This window comes from Carassius auratus, chromosome 23 (genome assembly GCF_003368295.1).
Source record: "Carassius auratus strain Wakin chromosome 23, ASM336829v1, whole genome shotgun sequence".
Classification (NCBI taxonomy): domain Eukaryota; kingdom Metazoa; phylum Chordata; class Actinopteri; order Cypriniformes; family Cyprinidae; genus Carassius; species Carassius auratus.
This window is the reverse complement of record NC_039265.1, coordinates 11,472,163-11,491,164: the sequence shown is the minus strand read 5'-3', so window position 1 is coordinate 11,491,164 and position 19,002 is coordinate 11,472,163. Positions and strand designations below refer to the sequence as shown.

General features: G+C 35.1%; 1 protein-coding gene across 1 annotated transcript in view; it reads right to left on the bottom strand.

Moving 5' to 3' along the window:
- Positions 1 to 6,132, bottom strand: part of LOC113041326 (disks large-associated protein 4-like) — an 81,771-nt gene extending 75,639 nt beyond the window's left edge. The window contains exon 1 of the mRNA XM_026199794.1: positions 6,030 to 6,132. The gene's annotated coding sequence lies outside the window, so the exon portion shown is untranslated. The remainder of the gene's footprint in view (positions 1 to 6,029) is intronic.
- Between the last annotated feature and the right edge of the window lie 12,870 nt (positions 6,133 to 19,002).

The following is a 19,002-nucleotide window of genomic DNA, read 5'->3' as shown; positions in this document are numbered from 1 at the left end:
GAGCATTTATTTACAAAATTATTTTTATCAGCATCCGTCTAACGTTTAACACTACTGTAGCATTGCAGGTAGGTCTCTTAAAGCATCAGTTCTTCTGGATCGAGTCGTTCTCAGTTTCTTCATGTCACTCCAGACAGACTGATGATGATCAGATCAGATCTCTGTGTGGAGCACAATCTCACTTTCATCCCCTAACCCTAAACCTTCCCCTTCCAGAAAACCTTTTTGCAGTGTTACACGTCCAGATAAACATCATTTACAAGCACACATAAACAAGTAAACGCACATATTTTTAGAACTTTTGTTTCAGAATTTTATAGATTTTTAAATGTAAATAACTGCAGAATTTTAACATTTAAATTTTTAAACGTTCTTTAATTTCCGGGAAGTTTATTAATCAAAAACTACATTTGCTTGGCTATTTTTTATTATTGTTATTATTATTACCACTATTACTTATGTCTATTTAATTTCCATGCTCGTTATAATCACACTTGAGGATTTTAAATATTTGTGTTTGTGTGTGTGTATGTGTGTGTGTGTGTGCGTGTGTGTGTGTGTGTGTGTAGGCTGACATCAGCACTGCAGGAAAAGGAAGTGTTCACACTGGTTTCTGAAGTGGACACAGGCTTCTACACATCATAAGCAGCGGTAAACACACAGCGCTGTATCTCAGCTGGATACTGAGTCCCTGCCTCAGTCTGACCTCAATATCACACACACACACACACACACACACACACACACACACGCTGTATCAGTCATGCTGCTGTCATCTCTGCCGTTCACATCATTAATATTAGCAGAAGCACAATCATACTGAAGAGTGACATGATATTAATGAAAGCAAAGGGATTCAAAATAATGGAACAATCACATGATGTTCATCCCCTGCCCTGACTCGGACTCAGCCCATGTGACTCGTCTCTCCTCCAATCACAAAGCTCATTTGCATTTCCACCCTCTCATTGCCCTAGATTTAGCAAAATATTTCTATAATATAAAAGTCTGTAATCGTTCTAATATGCTGATTTAGTTGAAAACAGTTGTGCTGCTTCATATTTTCGTGGAAACGGGGATACACTTTTTTTTCAGGATTCTGTGGTGAATTAAAAGTTCAAAAGAAAAGCATTTATTTGAACCAGAAATCTTTAATCACATTACAGTCACAAAGCAATCATTTATTGCATTATCTAAAACTTTCGAATAGTAATGCATCACAGTTCCACAAAAGTATGAACACTCAGAATATTTAGAAATGTTTCTTGAACTGCAAATCAGGATATTTTCATGATTTCTGAAGATCATGTGACACTAAAGACTGGAGGAATGATGCTGAAAATACAGCTGTGCATCACAGGAATAAATTACATTTAAAAAAAATTGAGTTTTTCAAATTGTTATAATATTCACCCTCAAGTTGTTCTAAACATGCACGAGTTTCTTTCTTCAGCTGAACACACAAGATATTTTGAGAAATGAGTTCAACCAAACAGTTTCTGGTCCCCATTGACTTCCACAGTACTTTATTTTAGTAATTATTATTATTATTATTAAATTAATGTCAGTGGCTACCATCTACCTTCGAAGTATCTTCTTTTATGTTCCACAGACAAAAGAAACTCATACATGTTTAGAACAACATGAGAGTGAGTAAATGACAGGATTTTCCTTTTTTGGGTGAGCTGTCCCTTTAAGAGACTCCAGCATATTAAAGCCCCATCACTCTCATCAGAATATGCCATCGACTCTGACTGAGCTCTATTATGATGCTGTATTGAGTGGATCTGAATAACAGATGAATGCAATCCTGACAGCAGACAGATTTCTTTATGAACCGCCAGCTTGTCAATGCCATCCCAGCACAAACGCCAAGATTTGTTTAATATCGATTCCTCCACGTTAAGCACTGGGCGCTTAGGAAGTCAGTTAGAGGAGGAACAGAAGCAAAATAGAAGCTTGTTATTCACATCTGTGAACTTCTTTTCCTGTTCTTTATGTCTGTTTTAATTCACTCGGTGTTCAAAATCACTGAGCAAAAAAAGAAACAGACTTTAAACTGTGTGTTCAGCCCACATCAATGCGGTAAACCACTGCACACTTAATAAATTATCTATCGTTCGTTTGTGCATTCATTTGTTTATTCTTTCTATCGTTTGTTTGTTTGATAATCAGTTTGTTCTTTCTATCATTTGTTCATGCATTTGTTTGTTTTATCCATCCATCCACCCATCCAAAAAATCTAAGTTTGTCTTCATTTTCTCAATACTGAAAGACATAAATGTCTTTAGCACAGGCAAGTAAGGCTCATAATTTCTAGATAAAATACAATAAATAAATGATAAATTCATGCTAGCGCTCACACCTCCCAGCATGCCTTTCAGTTTGTTTTTCCTCTGGCATAAACATGAGCAAAAATGAGGGTGACTCAGAGAGAAATTTTAATGTTATGTGACATGGTAAGACCTCACTCTATATCTGCATTTACAGTATATATCTAAAAATAAAAAAAGAGTGAAAGAGAGATATGCAAGCAATAATCCTCTGTAATAATCGCAGATAGAAACACAGGAATTAATCTGCAGTCCTGTGCACCGTGTGGGAGTTCAATCGATCTGGTATTGACACCGTCTAAACAAAATAAGTTAAAAGCATGTTCTTTGAGCACCCTAACACCTCAAACGCAGTCAAACCTGATGTGTGTGTGTTTATTTGCTGATTCTGTTGAACGCAAGCATGCTGCGTTAAATCTCTTGTCGTTCGTATGTGAAGTTGCTGAATCATTTCGCCTGAGGATGAAGTACAGAGGACATCCGCGCTCACAATGACATCCCATAATACCAGTCTCACTGTTTCTGTCCCACACAGACACACGGCTGGATACGGAGATAAGTGGTGTTAGCTAAAACATAACCCATCCCGCACCATTGGTTCTACAGACATGAATGACCCCTCAAATCATGTGTGCTGTTACTTTACTGAGTGATTTTCACCTGCTGGACCAGAAAACAGGTGAAGAAATCCTACAGATGCACACTGAAGAAGGAACATGAGCCATCACAGGGACGCCAGGACTCCTTCATGCAAGTAATGTGATTCAGAGCACCCGCAGTTTATGAACAAAATGTGCATAAATACACTCACAAGACCCTAGGAATCACAAAGTTACAAAACAAAAAGCATCTAGAACACCCTAGCAACTGTATAGAAATAACCGTCTTAGCAATGGCATGAATAATGTGCTTAAAGGAACATACTACACTAAGAACTGGATAGCAAACAACAACCCTAAAATACACCCAAAACACCCTAGCAACTGAATAGAAATGAGCATCTTAACAACCACATAAAAATGTGTTTAAACAGTCATAACAGCCTAGAAACTGAACAAGAAAACAAGCTTAAAATCCAAACACCGAAACATTGACAAAAACTAATTCTTGGCATGAACTACACTAGTTAATTTCTAAAAAAAAAATAATAATAAATGCAGAGCATGAATCTGTGATGCAGTTCATTCTTGTTTTAGCTTTTGTTTCGCAGCACGCCTCTGATGTTAACATGGCTCTGCTGTAAGTGTGTTCAGGTATGATGAAGATCAGAGAGAAGCATTGAGTTATTAAACTGTTTAATGCTGCATGCACGTAAACATCTCTGAAAGGATTCAACTGAACATCCGCAAAAATGCATGCATAAAAAAATAAAAGATGAGAAAATCACCTCTCTAATTTAAAATGCATGATTTAAAATTCATCCATGTTTGGGTTTTCCATCAGGGATGCTAACATGCTAACTGACAAATGCCATGATCGCAGTTTCATCAAAAATGCCAGTATCATATGTAAATGTGTGACAGAGGCTCCTCCTCCAGAACGGCATGAAGCGAGAGTGAGATTATTGAGAGAAGTGTCTCATCAGACGAAGTGTTTTCAGGTCATCACACTGAACCTACTGAAGAATTTATTAATCAGTCGCTTGTCACTGACCTCCTGTCACACAGCATTTGACTTCTGTTAGAGCTCGGTGTTGACCGTCTTTACTAGTTTTAAGGTGCTCAATCTTGGCTGTTTATTGATAAATTCATAATGAAGAATCTCTGCAGGAGTCCTTACGTTAAATTAAACCGTCCTTTTGGAGCCATATATCCAGGGGCGGAGCCATCGTTTCAGAAGTGAGGGGGAAACAAATGTCAAATAAGTTTTATTTTTCTCTCATTTCTTCCTCTTAATTGGCTAAGAAATCACACGGTTATAAATTACAAAAGACCACCCTCAGTGTAATCTTTCAAAGTGACGGACAGCATTCAGATTTTCCATCACTGCTAATAAATATATATATATATATATATATATATATATATATATATATATATATATATATATATATATATATATATACACCAACTGGAACAGAACAATATTTTCAAGCACTGCAAAGATATAATTTGTAAGGTAGTCAACCTAACCATAGCTTACTCAAGCTGTCTCACAGAAGTTGTCTTACAACCCCACAATGCACAATGCAACACGAATCCTGTGAAGCAGTAGTTTGGGATGGATCGTCCGTCTAAAAGTTATTGGCAAAGTTAAAGACGCCACTCCCATCAAAGTGATGAAACTGCAGCGGTGGTGGTGCCTCACTGGAGGTCACTCTTCGGCGTTATGACATCATAAATCTGAGCCGGAGCGAGCGGCTGAGCGTACAGGCTGCTGATGAACTATTGGCAGGCGGCCCATCAACCTGCACACAAATCTCCATGTTTGACTCTTCATATACAAGACCGGCCCCCAGGGGCCCCTCATTCAATCTCACCAATGCTTTAGAATCGCCTAGAAAAAATGAGCATGTCACAAAGCTCTTTGGAGGTTAAATCAAATTGGCTTTTGTTGGCAACATTGCCTACGTGCACGTGGTTGCGGTTAGGGGACGTTCTATAGATGAATTCGTTTATAGTCCACCAGCAGTCATTTATCTTTTCGACAACAAAGTCTGAGATCGGAGCCTGGGAATCGCATGGACTCGTGCATGCATGCATAAACCAGCAGCGATTCGCCGTTTCTCGTGCAGATTTGAGCGGAAAGTCACGTCTGACAGGGTGCTAGACAAAGACCTCGTTTCATTATTGATTGAACAAGACTGCCAGAGCACAGACTTGATCTTCCCATTCTGAAGTACATTACGAATGCAGCAGATCAGCACAATCAAGGCCACTGCGCTGTGAAAGTGAACACTCACAAACGGCAAAGGCACAATGTTGGTGTTCACCGCAGCGTGCTGGAGAACAGCGGTTCTCAACTGGTGTGTCGCAAAGACAAAATGGGCCGTGGGTCTGTTCTGAGGGGTGCAATAAACGATGCAATGTGCAAATAATAAACTGCATCTAATTATAAAATCATGCATATTAAGGACGGCATAATAAATAAAAATATTAACTTTTTTTTTTAGCAAGGAGAAAATCATTCCCATACGTTTTGTTGTTGGTTATGGTAATTCAAATGAAATAGCTAATATTAATAAATAAATGGCATAAGAAAACAGGCCCATTTTACATACAGTTTAAGTTCAATAATTGGCTTTATAATTATAATAAATATGAAATTAATATAAATATGTAATATACACAAACTCTATATCTATAAAAACTATAAAAAATCTTATTATAATACCCATGAATAATACATTTGAATAATCATACAATACATATATAAATAACTATTCTAAACACTTTTTAATTAATAACTTTTAATAAATTTAAACTACAAATATAAATATAATACACAATATTTTAAACAGTAATCTATTTTAATTGTTCAATAAATTTCAATAAATTTAATCTACAATATATTTATATATTACATTTATTCTAGTAAATATTTTGAATTATTGTATGTTCATGTATGTATGTGTGTGTGTGTGTGTGTGTGTGTGTGTGTGTTATTTATTTTACAGTGTTCATTCGCCACTAGCTGTAAAATCTGAGCCCTTTAGCAAAAACCAGTTGAGAAGCGTTTTAATAAAAGTCTTCTTACCTCAGTCCGGATCTTTACATGTTCAGCATCGTGTGAGACGGGACGGACGATCTGGAGCGCTCAAATACAGCGAAATCCTCCCAGCACTTTGTGTCATTCTGAAAGCAGACGACAGGCAGCTCAGATCAGAACCTCCATATTCATTCACATTCATTTTTAAGCAGCTCAAGAGGATGAAATTAATCTTCACAGATAATTAGCCCAAATATAAAACCACAATCAAGAGACTAATGACTGACTAAACGTTCAGTGTTTGCATTGTTTGGCATTTCACCGACACAAAGCAAAGCTCAAATGTGTGTGAGTTTTCTTGTGAACAAATGCAAGTAATGGTTGCTCTCCTCAAAAAGTCACATGATCCAGAGCAAAAAAAAATCAGGGTTAGGAATTTATTCAGATCCTAAATATGAGCAAACGTGATGCTATTTTAGATTCAGTGTAAAATAAACCTTCCCAGTCTAAATAAGATTTAACAATCTCCCGGACTAAATGTTTGTCTAAAAGCGATTCTCCATTGACAATCATTTCAAGGTCTGAGAAACACTCAAATTGAGTTCAGGCAAAGCTTCCCGGGAGTGTCCCAAAATTAATTCTGATACTGTCCTGATTAAATATCCTTAAAACATTTCCCTTAGGGATATATATATATATATATATATATATATATATATATATATATATATATATATATATATATATATATATATATTTTTTTTTTTTTTTTTTTTTTTTTTTTTTTTTTTTTTTGCCGAGTCTGAACCAATTGAATTCAGCAACAGATTCAATAAACAAAGTGATACGATCCACTCGCTCAAATCAAATGAAAGCGAACAGAGAGTCTCTCTGTCCCTGAATATGGCGATTTTAATTCTGGGTTTGATCAATTAATCCTGTCACCCAAATAAACAATGCAATAAAAACAGGGCCTTGATTTCATAAGCCAGTTGGTTTTGTTTAGAGCCGAATATTTTGTGCACCACTGTATTGAAAATGAAAGCCATGCTAGTTTATAGTGCTGTAATATAAAACCAGCATAACAGATTACAGTATCAGATGCAGTTATGTGCACATTCTATTTCAGTCCACATGATCCAGTTTTAAATGCACTGGCTTATTACTGTGGCACTAAACATAAACAAAAATTATAATCCAGCCAAATAAAAAATATATAGGTCGCAAATACATGCAAAACACCATTTTACCCAGATTTCATGCATCATTAGCCGCAGTATTGTGCCACATTGCTGTCATATGAAGTCATTATGTGAATGTTTAATTCTGCAAAGGAAGGCTTACAGCTATGTCAGATACATTGCCCTTTTTTGTGGATTCTGAATGCAATTCTGTGTTAAAAAAATTACCAATTAAATAAAACAAAAATGTGTTAATATGACTTCATTGGTCAAGCTTGGAATGGAGGGTCAGGTCGAATGCATTGCATTCTGAATTCATTATTTCATGTATTGCATTTTGAACATTTTTGGAAATATAGCATGTATAATATGCAGAAAATTTGCATATTCTGAGTTTAGACTGTGAACAGTTAGACAGTATAATAAACAACAACAGACAAAGGTTATATGTCTACAAAGATACCCACCAAAACATTTAAACTCGCTAAAAATGTCCCCGCCCTCAGGCCATTCAAGATGTAGATGAGTTTGTTTCTTCATCAGATTTAGAGAAATGTAGTATCACATCACTTGCTCACCAATGAATGCTCTGCAGTGAATGGGTGCCCTCAGAATGAGAGTCCAAACAGCTGATAAAAACATTCACCAGCCAAGCAACTGCCATTGAGCAAGCAAAACTCACTGATCACAGTCAGCATTCTTGGTTATGCAGCAACAGACAAGAAAACATGAACACCACAATATGAACACAAATTAATGAGTGACAAAATGGTTCAAAATGGTGCAAAAACCTTAATTAAAGTGCAAAAAGAAAGTAGGCACCACTTTTTAAAGGCACTTGTTTTGTGAGATCAGGTGAAGAAACTCATAAACACACTTTCATCCAAAGCATGACAATGCAAAAACAAATATAGTCAATTATTCAGCGCTGCTGGGCTCTGTTTCAGAAACACATACTGTACTGTCAGCAGCTGTGATCGACGCCCGAGAAAGCTTTGATACTTCGACTAACACGCTTATAAATACCTCATTTATTTGATTTACAAGAGAGCGTTTCTTCACCCTGTCTTTTCATCTTCACAGAAAGCGTTTGGGGTCAAATGCACCCACTGAAGATAAGCTTGGAAAAATAACAAGAAAACATAAGTGTAAATGAAAATGAAGTCCTAAAAATATCTAAAGTATCTCCAATATGTCCAGATAGCCATGCTTAGTCTTGTGCAATAGTAAATTCACCCTCAGGATCCCATCCTTCATTTGACTGCATTATTTTAGTATCAAAGAGATAACTAATGTAGTTTTTATAATTTTTTAATAAGTATGCTATATATATATAAATTGTGCTTAACCTTTAATTTTTAGTAGCTTGGTTTCTGTTTTTATTTTTAAATAACTATAATTTTTATTTTATTTTTATTTATTATTTGCTTTTAATTGTTGCCTTGTTTTATTTCATTTTATGTTTATTTCAAGAAATGTAATTGTTGTTAGCTTTAGTTGAGTTAATAGTCAAGTTATTAGTTCCTAATTAAATAGGTTTCGTCATGTGATGCCTAAAACAATGAAAATAAACATTATAGTCTGCCTTTTGAAAGCCAGAGGTTTGATGTTATTACATGAAATACAAAGACTGTAAAATGCTGTATTTAAATATGAATCGCAAGTTATAGCATAGGGCACGATTTGTGTTTTTTTATTAGACTATTTGTTTTTTTCATTATTGCTAGGCTATACAACTGCTTATATGTCAGGGGTTTGGCACTGTCACTTTGTTTTATGTTTTTGTTTCTTGTGTCTAGTGTCAGCACATGGTCTTGTTAGTTATTTTTTCGGCCATGTGCTCCTTTAGCCCCTCCTCCTTGTTTCCTCTTTACCACACCATCTTGTAGCCTAGTTGGTCTAATTGTGCTCACCTGTCCCTCATGTATTTTCCTCCCTATTTATAGTGTACCTTACCCTTTTGTGTTTGCTGGTCCGTGGTCATTCTCACCCCCTCTGTCTCTGGATGTGGCTTAATATGTGTTTTTGTGTGGTTGGTCTTGTGCCCTTGCTTTTCACACTTTCCTGGACCTTGACAGTGTAATTCACTTGGAAGTCTATGGGAAAGTCACACATCCAAAATATTATAACAAAGCTTTTACAGCTCACTTTAAGTGAAATATGGTTTGTAGCCACACCTCATTGCATCAGAGGTTGTTGTCGTTTGTTGGAAAATCAATAATTTCACACTGCTCAGACATTCCACAACCCAAAAATACAGATTAAGCATGTTAAGTTGGGTGAAAACAAACTCCAACCAATGCCAACAAATGCCAACAGACTAGTTTGTTGGTGTTTGCTGGCGTTTGTCTGTGTGGTGTGAATTGGATTTACACAACAACATCAGCAAACAGACAGACTTGTTTTTCTATGTTCACACTGAGCTACAAGTATGACATCATAGAGTAGGCAGTACAACCTCATCATAATAAGAATGTTCACTGCATTACTGAATGTTAAGAAACAAATATAAGAAATGCTAAATATTCTACAATTCCAGAATGTCTCCGTCAGGGTCCGGCAGTCTCGTCTCTAAGAGAGACCCATGAGGCCCTCTTGTGAAGGACCTCTAAATTATTCATGAACACATTCTCTGCGTGCACTAAAAGCCATATGAGCAGAAGAAATCGCTGAAGGAAACTGATGTCACAGGGTCAGGGGCTTATTTTAGCGCTACGCTACGTTGAGTCCTGCTTCGCCAGCAAACACCAAAAGAAATTGGACTATTTTAGAAATTTAGAAGGTTCTACTTCCTTTGCAGCAGTAAAGCAAATCATTTCTGATCATCAGTTTCATGCTTTGTGTATATATCAAGAAAAAAATTTATATATAATTTTTAGTTTACGAATTAAATAGTTTATAATTAAAATATTTGATATTTTTAATTTAAAAAAAAGTATAATATTTTATAATTATTAGTTAAATTAATTATTAGGTGAAATAATTAAATTATTTGTAACTTTTTTAGGTTTTAATATTAAACTTAGCAGTCTAGTTAAATTATAAGTGAAAAAGAGATTTAAATGAAATCACAATTATAAATGAAAAAGAAAAACATTTTATAATTTTTTATTACAAATATAATTTATTTTATTTTTTAAGTTTTATCTTTCAGCAGTTTGGACAAATTATGAGTGAAAAAAGTGATTTGAAATGCTATATACCTTATAATTAAATTAATTAAAATATTTCAGCAAAAAAAAATCTTTCAGCAGTCTGCTCAAATAATGAGTGAAAAAAGAGATTTAAAGTTGTATGTATATATATATATATATATATATATATATATATATATATATACACTGTAAAAAATAAGTGTAATTTTAACTGTAAAATTTTGTAAAAACGCTACGGAAAAAAACTGATAATAGGTTAACAGTAAGTTCCCGTACTATATACAGGGAAAAACTGTAAAAGATCTAACAAAGCATTTAATGTAAGTTTACAGTAAAATTCTGTTAATTATACAGCTTTTAGAAGTAAAAAAAGAACAAATCAATGTATAATTTACAGTCTAAAACTGTAAACTGATATTCCCAGAATTCCCTGCGTGACACTCCACGTTTGAAAGTATTTTGTTTAAATAATCATGTTTTTAAATAGTTCTTGTTATCAGTTATGTACATTTGAGCTTTATGTTACATCTTCTGTTGCTTAATGAAAGTTTTTTGCATTATTTAAGTATCACGTGTGTTACCATGATGGTGTTTTGTGTTTCCATAAATGTGCACCTTCTATATGTTAATATATACTTCTGCTTGTGGTGAAGCTACTTGTGATGAGCTTTGATACTTCATGTGGCTTTCTCTTATACAGTACCATCTTTATTATTATGGTGGTTGTCAGTATTTTCAAGGTACAAAACAGATTTAATTTTGTGTGTTGTTGAATTTACTGGTTTATATTCACATTTTCTTGTTTGTAAATTACAGCTTTATATTGTAAAATTAACAGTTTTTGACGTAAATGTGTTTACAGTTTTCTGTATTTTTACAAAATTATTCTGGCAACCACAGCTGCCAAAAAGTTTTTGTAAAAACAACAAGAAATTTTTTACAGTGTATATATATATATATATATATATATATATATATATATATATATATATATATATATATATATATATATATATATATATATATATACATAAAGACACACACACACATACACACACATATTTTTATAACTTTTTATATATGAGTTATTTATTTATTTTATGCATTTAATTTTAAAGATAACTACAGCTTAATAACTCTTTACTATTTTAATTCAGCCTACTTTATTTAACTTTACTTTAATTCAGCAACTGGTGTCCATAATCTTATGAATTAATTTTGCATTTTAATCCAATTTTAAATAAAAGATCTAACAGTAACCTTTTGTAGATTAAGTATTGAGACATGAAAGAATTGTTAAAAATTGTCTAGATATTTACTCTGGTTCATTAAAAAATAAGGTAACACTTTATTTGAAGGTGTCCTTGTTACATGTACTTACATGTACTTACTATTATAAAAACAATAAATTATGCATAATTACTTGCATGTAACCCTAAACTAAACCCTAATCCGAGCACGTTATTTTACAGTCCTGTCAATCATCTACATAATGTTTATTTCTTATAGTAATTACAATTAGTTAATAACTAGGTACAAACCCTGAACCTACCCCTAAACCTAAACCTAAGTCATGTAGTTACCTTAAATTACCTGTACTTTCTTAGGTAGGTACATTATAAGTTCACTGTAAGTACACAAACTGTAAAATAAAGTGCAACCCCTATCTCCTATCCCCTACATTTTTTTTCCCGAACTGATCCGATACCTAAAATTCGGAGTATCTGCCGATACCGATCCAATCCGATACCAGCACAGTTTTTTTTTTTATCAATATAGAATTTCTATACTTCTCTGTGTTGACCTGCTTATCGCTCTTTAGTGTTAATCACAATCTACTACATATACACAACTTAATTTTATTGAAAAATAAAAAATAAAAAAATATAATCATAATCTATGACAAAAATACTATTATAAAATAGGTTATTGGATAATTCAGCAGTGAAAGATACTCTAGATACTAGAAACATCACGGGAGCACAATCATTTTATAAAATCTAGTGAAATATTTTATTTACAAATAAAAGTCTAAAATCTGGTAAAATGTTACACATTGCTCTTTGTATTGTTGTAAAATACATTCATGAAAAAACAAGTACTCCTGTATATACGTTTATTTTGACTCAGAGGAAGTGTTAGCCACATTAAAAAAGTAAATCATTTAAGTAATTTGTGGATTAATGCTTAATGATACCCGATCCGCAGAAAATGCCAGTATCGGAGCCGATACCGATCCTGAGTATCGGATCGATGCATCTCTAATAATTACACTATAACAAGGAACCTTAAAATAAAGTGTAACCACAAATAATGTACCGCAATCCAAGACATTTGATTTCTCAGAGAGCACAGGTAACATAAAGGTAATTTGTCAGAATATAAGAGAAAAATACAGTTTGATTCATATGAGATTTAAATTACAAAACACCATGAAACCCAGATTTCCCTGAATAATGCCATGAGCAGATGACGAATCAAAAGCATCTAATTTCAGTGCCAGTCAAAACACACATTACCAAACACACACCAAATCACATTCACTAAAGACAAAAGACTGTCAATATACTGTCTGTCCCGAGACACATTATTTGCGACAAGCTGTGTTTTGCTCCGAAAGAAAATCGCACCATCTGGGAACAAATGTGGTAATATAATTTCACCATTTCCACTAATATTCATTTTGCTGTCATGGATTGGGTGACTGGCCCATGGCACCTTACAGCTGTCTAATTCACACTCGCCCACACATGAAAGTTTGTCGTGTAGGTGTTATCTACCTGGAAGACCCACTCAGGACACCAAACTAGACTATAACAAGTCAGATTGACACCTGATTTACTCACTAGCTCCCACACACACACGCTCACACAGATATTGCAGCAGTGGGTGGAGGTTGAAGGGTTGTCAAATGAAATCTTTATGGGGTAAATGGCCAAATATCCCTCTTGCCTTCCCCATTTAGAGATTCGTCTGCTTGCCAGCGAAATCCCATTTCCAGCCTGTCATTCTTGAAGCTTCCTGTGATGATTGCAGTGGGAAGTTCAGTTTATTTAGACTCGCGAAAGAAATCGGGTTTATCCAGGAACTAATGGCTATTAGCCATGCTCTGAAATTCATACCTACCGCTTGACGTCTGTGGAAGAGGCTTAATAACTCGTCATATTTGTGTCTTGCTGCAGGCAAATGGCTTTTTCACACATACAATAGGACAGAGAAATCACAAATGAGATCTCTTTATCATCTCAGTAGTGTCTCTTATGCATCAATGAGACTTTTCTGTAGAGGAAAATCTACAATTCTCAATAATGTCTCAAATTGTGCTTATATGTTTCCAAGATCCCAAAATCTGTTATCAATAGTGCGAGCTCTCAATATGAACTCAAACATCTCTCATTAAATTCTCATGAATTTCCAACTTAAATGAGGCATAATCAAGAGCTATGATTATCTCTTCTGAGTCTGTTTTTAAGTTCTCCCCAGGAACCGTGAGAGAAACATGAGATTTAAATGACACGTATCTCAAACTGTGCCAGATGTGCCAAAGTCGGCAGTGAAAATACTAAGCATGTCTTAATTAACACATCTTCTTTTGTTTTATTTAAGGATATTAAGGGGGGCATGGATTAAGACATAACTGAGAACTCCATCATGATTTCTTAGTTTAGACATTATTGAGATCAGATGTGCAAGTGTCATCTTCCTAAATGTTTCTCCTTAGAAAACACTAAAGTAGAGTAGAGTTTCTCAACAACGTCTCAAACTATTCTCAGACTGGCCAAAGTCTACAATCAAAGTACATTGCATGTCAACAATTAACACATTTGTTTCTGTATCGACCTAAGAATATTCAGGAGAACTCAATATCTCAATAGATTCGCTTCAACATCAACGAGATTAAACTGAGACTTTGCACAAGTGTCCTTCTTCTCAGACGCTTCTCCTGAAAAAAACAACAACCAAGTTTCAACCACAGTTTCAGAGGGACAGCGCAGCAATGTCTCAAAGTCTGCTCAGATCCGTCAACATCTGCAGTCAACATACTTTACATGACAACAATTAACACATTTTCTTCCCTTTTGACTTCTCCTAAGCATAGTAATGAGAAAAAGTCCTTAACTTCCCAATAGTTTCTCATAGACATCAATGAGATCAAAAAGAGACCAAATGGAGACTTTTCCAGAAGATTTCAACTGACAACTCATTCTCAACTGAAGAGTCTTTCTGAAGACATCTCAATGTCTCAAACTACACTCAAGCTGTGGTCAGCAGTCAAAATACTTGACTTCTTAACAGTTTAGCTTCCTTTTAAACACTTCCTGAGCAAAAAACATGAGTTGAACTCTTTAGAATCTCAATAGTATTTCTTAGGCATCAGTGATATCAAATGGAGACTTTGGAGTAGTGTCCTATACATCTTACTCTCAACTAGATTTTCACGTGAGATCTCAACAGTGTCTCAGACTATGATGTGGCCACATTTTCAGTCCAATACTTTGCACATCAACAACACATTTGCTTCTGTTTTTTTTATTTTCCCTAAGGATATTCAGAAAAAAAATCTACTCTCTCCTGGAAGACATGTGAAAACAGGTTTTATCTTTAGTGCTGAGGAAAAAGGTGGGTGTGTGAAAAAGATCTCGTCAGACACACACGTGAAAAAGGACAACACTTAGAGAATCTGCGCAGGGTGTTGGGATCTGTCTGTTGGCTTTCCGGGCGTTTCTCAGGGCGAGAAGTCTTTAACAAGTATGGTCACACTGACAGATTTGACACAGCGATGGCGTTTCCAATAAAATACCTGATTAAACCAGCACAGCTGTCAGAGAGCAGCGCTCATTTCCAACAGAAACAGCATGAATGAGAGCGAGGAGGTGAACAGAGCACGGCTCGTCACCCGAAAGACCAGAAAGCAGGATTAGACGCCGGGTTTGACCTTCGCTGAAGAAACTTCACATACTGTACTGTCACGAGACCGCTGGAATCACTTTATACAAATCTCACATAGCAGCTCTGTTACAAAACCTAGTGAGCTGAGTTAAAACCGATCATGATGTGCACAGCATCCAGGCCGCTCAAAAAAACACCTTGCATGAAAAAAAAAATACATCAAAGATAGCAAAAGAGTCAGGGAAAATATGACCGTTTTTTATAAATAATGTCAGTCAATGCAATTAACCATTGGGGCATTATTGTACCAAATTAGCCAATGTTGTGGTCATAAACAGTAAATGACCAACATTAAATTAATGAATTAATAAATGAATGGATGAATAAATACTATAAAGCAAAAAAAATAAATAATACTATTTTGTCTAAGGGTGCTTTCACACCTGCCTCATTTAGTTCGGTTGAATCGTACCAGAGTTTGTTTCCTCCTTTGGTGCGGTTGGTTTGGGCAGATGTGAAAGCAGCAATCGCACTCGGGTGCGCACCAAAAGCAGACCAAACAAGCGTACCGAGACCTGCTTGAAGAGGTGGTCTCTGTAAGCTTTCAAACGAACTCTGGAGCGGTTCGTTTGTGGTGAGAACATGATCTGACCTCGAACAGACCCAACTGCAAAAAGTACTGATCATTTTTGGACTAAACCAGCTGCCGTAGTCAGCTGCGCTGTGCATTATGGGAAGAGGAAGTGTTTGTTGACAGTTTGCACTTTAGCATGGCAGCTCGTGGACAAACTTGGAGTAGTGAGGAGGTGTGGAGCCTCATAGAAATTTGGTCAGATGACCATGAGCATGTCAGAGTTAAGAAGAATTAATGCACGCCTCCGCTTGAAGTTACGAGCGATGCTCGCTCGCCGTTTGCAGTGCATTAGAACGTTGTTTTCAAGCCGCATCAGCACTTCATTATAGAAATGTATTTTTTGCATATTGTGGTGTATACAAACAATGTAATAGATTATGGCCAGGGACAAAACCAGCCCGCGCAGTCGTGTTTTCGTGTAGTTGTGTTGTTTGCTGCCTTTTCCTCTTGTGTTGGAATTTTCCCGCACGTAAGTTCTGACCAATCGAAAAGCAGTTTAGGAAATACGTCATGGACAATGAGTGAGTAGATGTTGTCATGTGACTGCATTTTGGTTCGTTTTAACTGGTACGGACCAAAGCAATCGGTGTGGTGTGAAAAGGAACCAAAAAAGCTGAAAAATGCTACAATGTATAGTTATTTGCTCTTGGTTCGGACCAAATGAATCGAACTAGAGATGTGAAAGCACCCTAAATCTGAATTTAATGCATATTATTTAAACATTTCTTTCCAAAGAAATAAATAAAATTAAGTGAATTTAGGCATTGCAACTTAATGTACAGTATGACAAGCACATTTTTTTTCTTATCAGTATTATTATTTTGAGATACTTCTTATAGCATTATTAAATTACAAATAGTCAAAGTAAATTGAAAAATATTTTAAAAGATTAATTACAGTGAACATTAGTGTATGGCAAAAAATATAAATCATGTGCTGCATATTTTTGAAGATTTTATTGCAATAAGGCCATATATAATATTTCGTCTAAATACAATGTGCAATATTTACACAATTTTAACTAAATTAATAACATTAAATGCTAAAAACTTAAATTAAATGCAGGCACCACAAACTTATAATACACAGTATAACAAACAGATTCATATTTTTTTCGGAATAATTTTACTATTTAATTTTACTTATAATAAATGAAAACATATGACAAAATGGTTTAAAAGATTAATGCGAGCACAAGATGACGTCAAAGGGTCACAGAAATGTAAAAATAGGCTATGATTGTACATATGCAATGAAATCTATACTGTATATATACACAAACTAGTAATTAGAGTACAAGTTTTAAAATGCATGTAATCAGAATACAGTTACTTTGGATTACATGATTAACTCAGTGGCAGTAAATCATTCATAGTTTATTGATTCTTCCTTCTAAAAATCCTACTGTGTCATATTATTTAGCTTTACCTATATTCACAAATATCATCTAAATTAACAAACCCTGCTTCTGAAATTTGGGTGGAAATGATGCAAGTTATTAAACAATGGTGATGTCTATAAGTTACTGGGCTGGATTGGGAACCACTGATCTGATCCATTAATTAAAAAACATCTAACGAACCGTCTAAACCCACCGTCTCAAATCTTTTGTTTACTTGTCAAATTGCATTTTCTGGTCCAAATGAATTTTCTTTTTGCAGTCCTATGCCATTTAAAAATCTGAGCTGAACATCCAAACAGGAAGAAGTGAAAGACTCATCACGGAGCATCAGAGAGATTGTTATTGGAGAGATCCCTGGAGATTCTCACCTCACGTACAGAGGTTCAGACCAGCGTCTGAGGACAATGCGGCAAGCAGAACTTATTAGCATTGAGAGAGAGAGACAGAGAGACAGAGAGAGGTGGCGGGACGCACATACTGATGAGGATGATGCAGAGAGAGTTTGCGTGACCCAGGTGCATGCAGATGCAGACCAAGCGCTCGAGTGCAGAGGTGGAGACAGACATCCATTCACATGCACACAGATGTTCAGCACTGAATGGTGAATCAATGGGAGCTCTTCAAACAAAAAGCTGCTGGAGAATAATAGATAATGTCCATGCCGCAAGGATGATTATTAATCTCTTCTTCATTCAGTAAAGACACAGAGAGTCACAAACAAACCCCAAACCCTCTGAACTCTGCGTGAACCGACACTAAACGTCTCTGTGGATAAACTCCGGTCTCATCTGTAGTTTGAGCAGCAAACCCGTCTCTCGCGTCAGATTCTGCTCTCATTTACTAACAGTGTGTTCTGTCAGCGCTTTACTGTTACACACAGAGTTTAGAAAGGTCACAGGGTTGAGCTGAATTCTGAGTTTTTCTTTCAGTAGTGCTTGAATTGGAGCTGGAACGACACAACGAGTATTAAAGAATTTGCATTTCAAACAGCAACTGCATGGGAACTGTTCGCAGAGCATATGATATTAACATATTTTCTGATCAGTGCTGCAAGATTAAATTGTGGTTTCTACTGAATGGTGCAATTTAAAAAATATATAAAATGACAATCAAATCATCATATCATCATATTTTTCTGTTAAATTTTCATTGAATGTATGATGTACTCTCTGAGGAGATTTACTAAATAAATAAACAAATAAACTTTTTTCATATCTTATAAAAACTCTCTATTTTATATAAAATATACACACACATAATAAATAATTAATATATAAAATGTCTATACATAATATTCCACAATATTGATATGGCTAAACACACACACACACACAAGTGTGTTCATTCCATAGGCGTAATGGTTTTTATAATGTAGAAACTGTATATTCTATGGCCCTTCACCAACCCTACACCTAACCCTAACCCTCACAGGAAACTTTGTGCATCTTTACTTTCAAAAAAAACTCATTCTGTATGATTTATAAGCGTTTTGAAAAATGGGGACATGGGTTATGTCCTCATAAGTCACCCTCTCCTTGTAATACCTGTGTCATTATACAGAGTTGTGTCCTGATATGTCACAAAAACACACACACACACACACACACACACACACACACACACACACATCACATATATATATATATAGTATATATATATATATATATATATTATATATATATTATAATATATATATATAATATACTTTCAAATTATATTTTTTTTATATGTGGAATAAATGTAAAAGAAAAAAAAAATA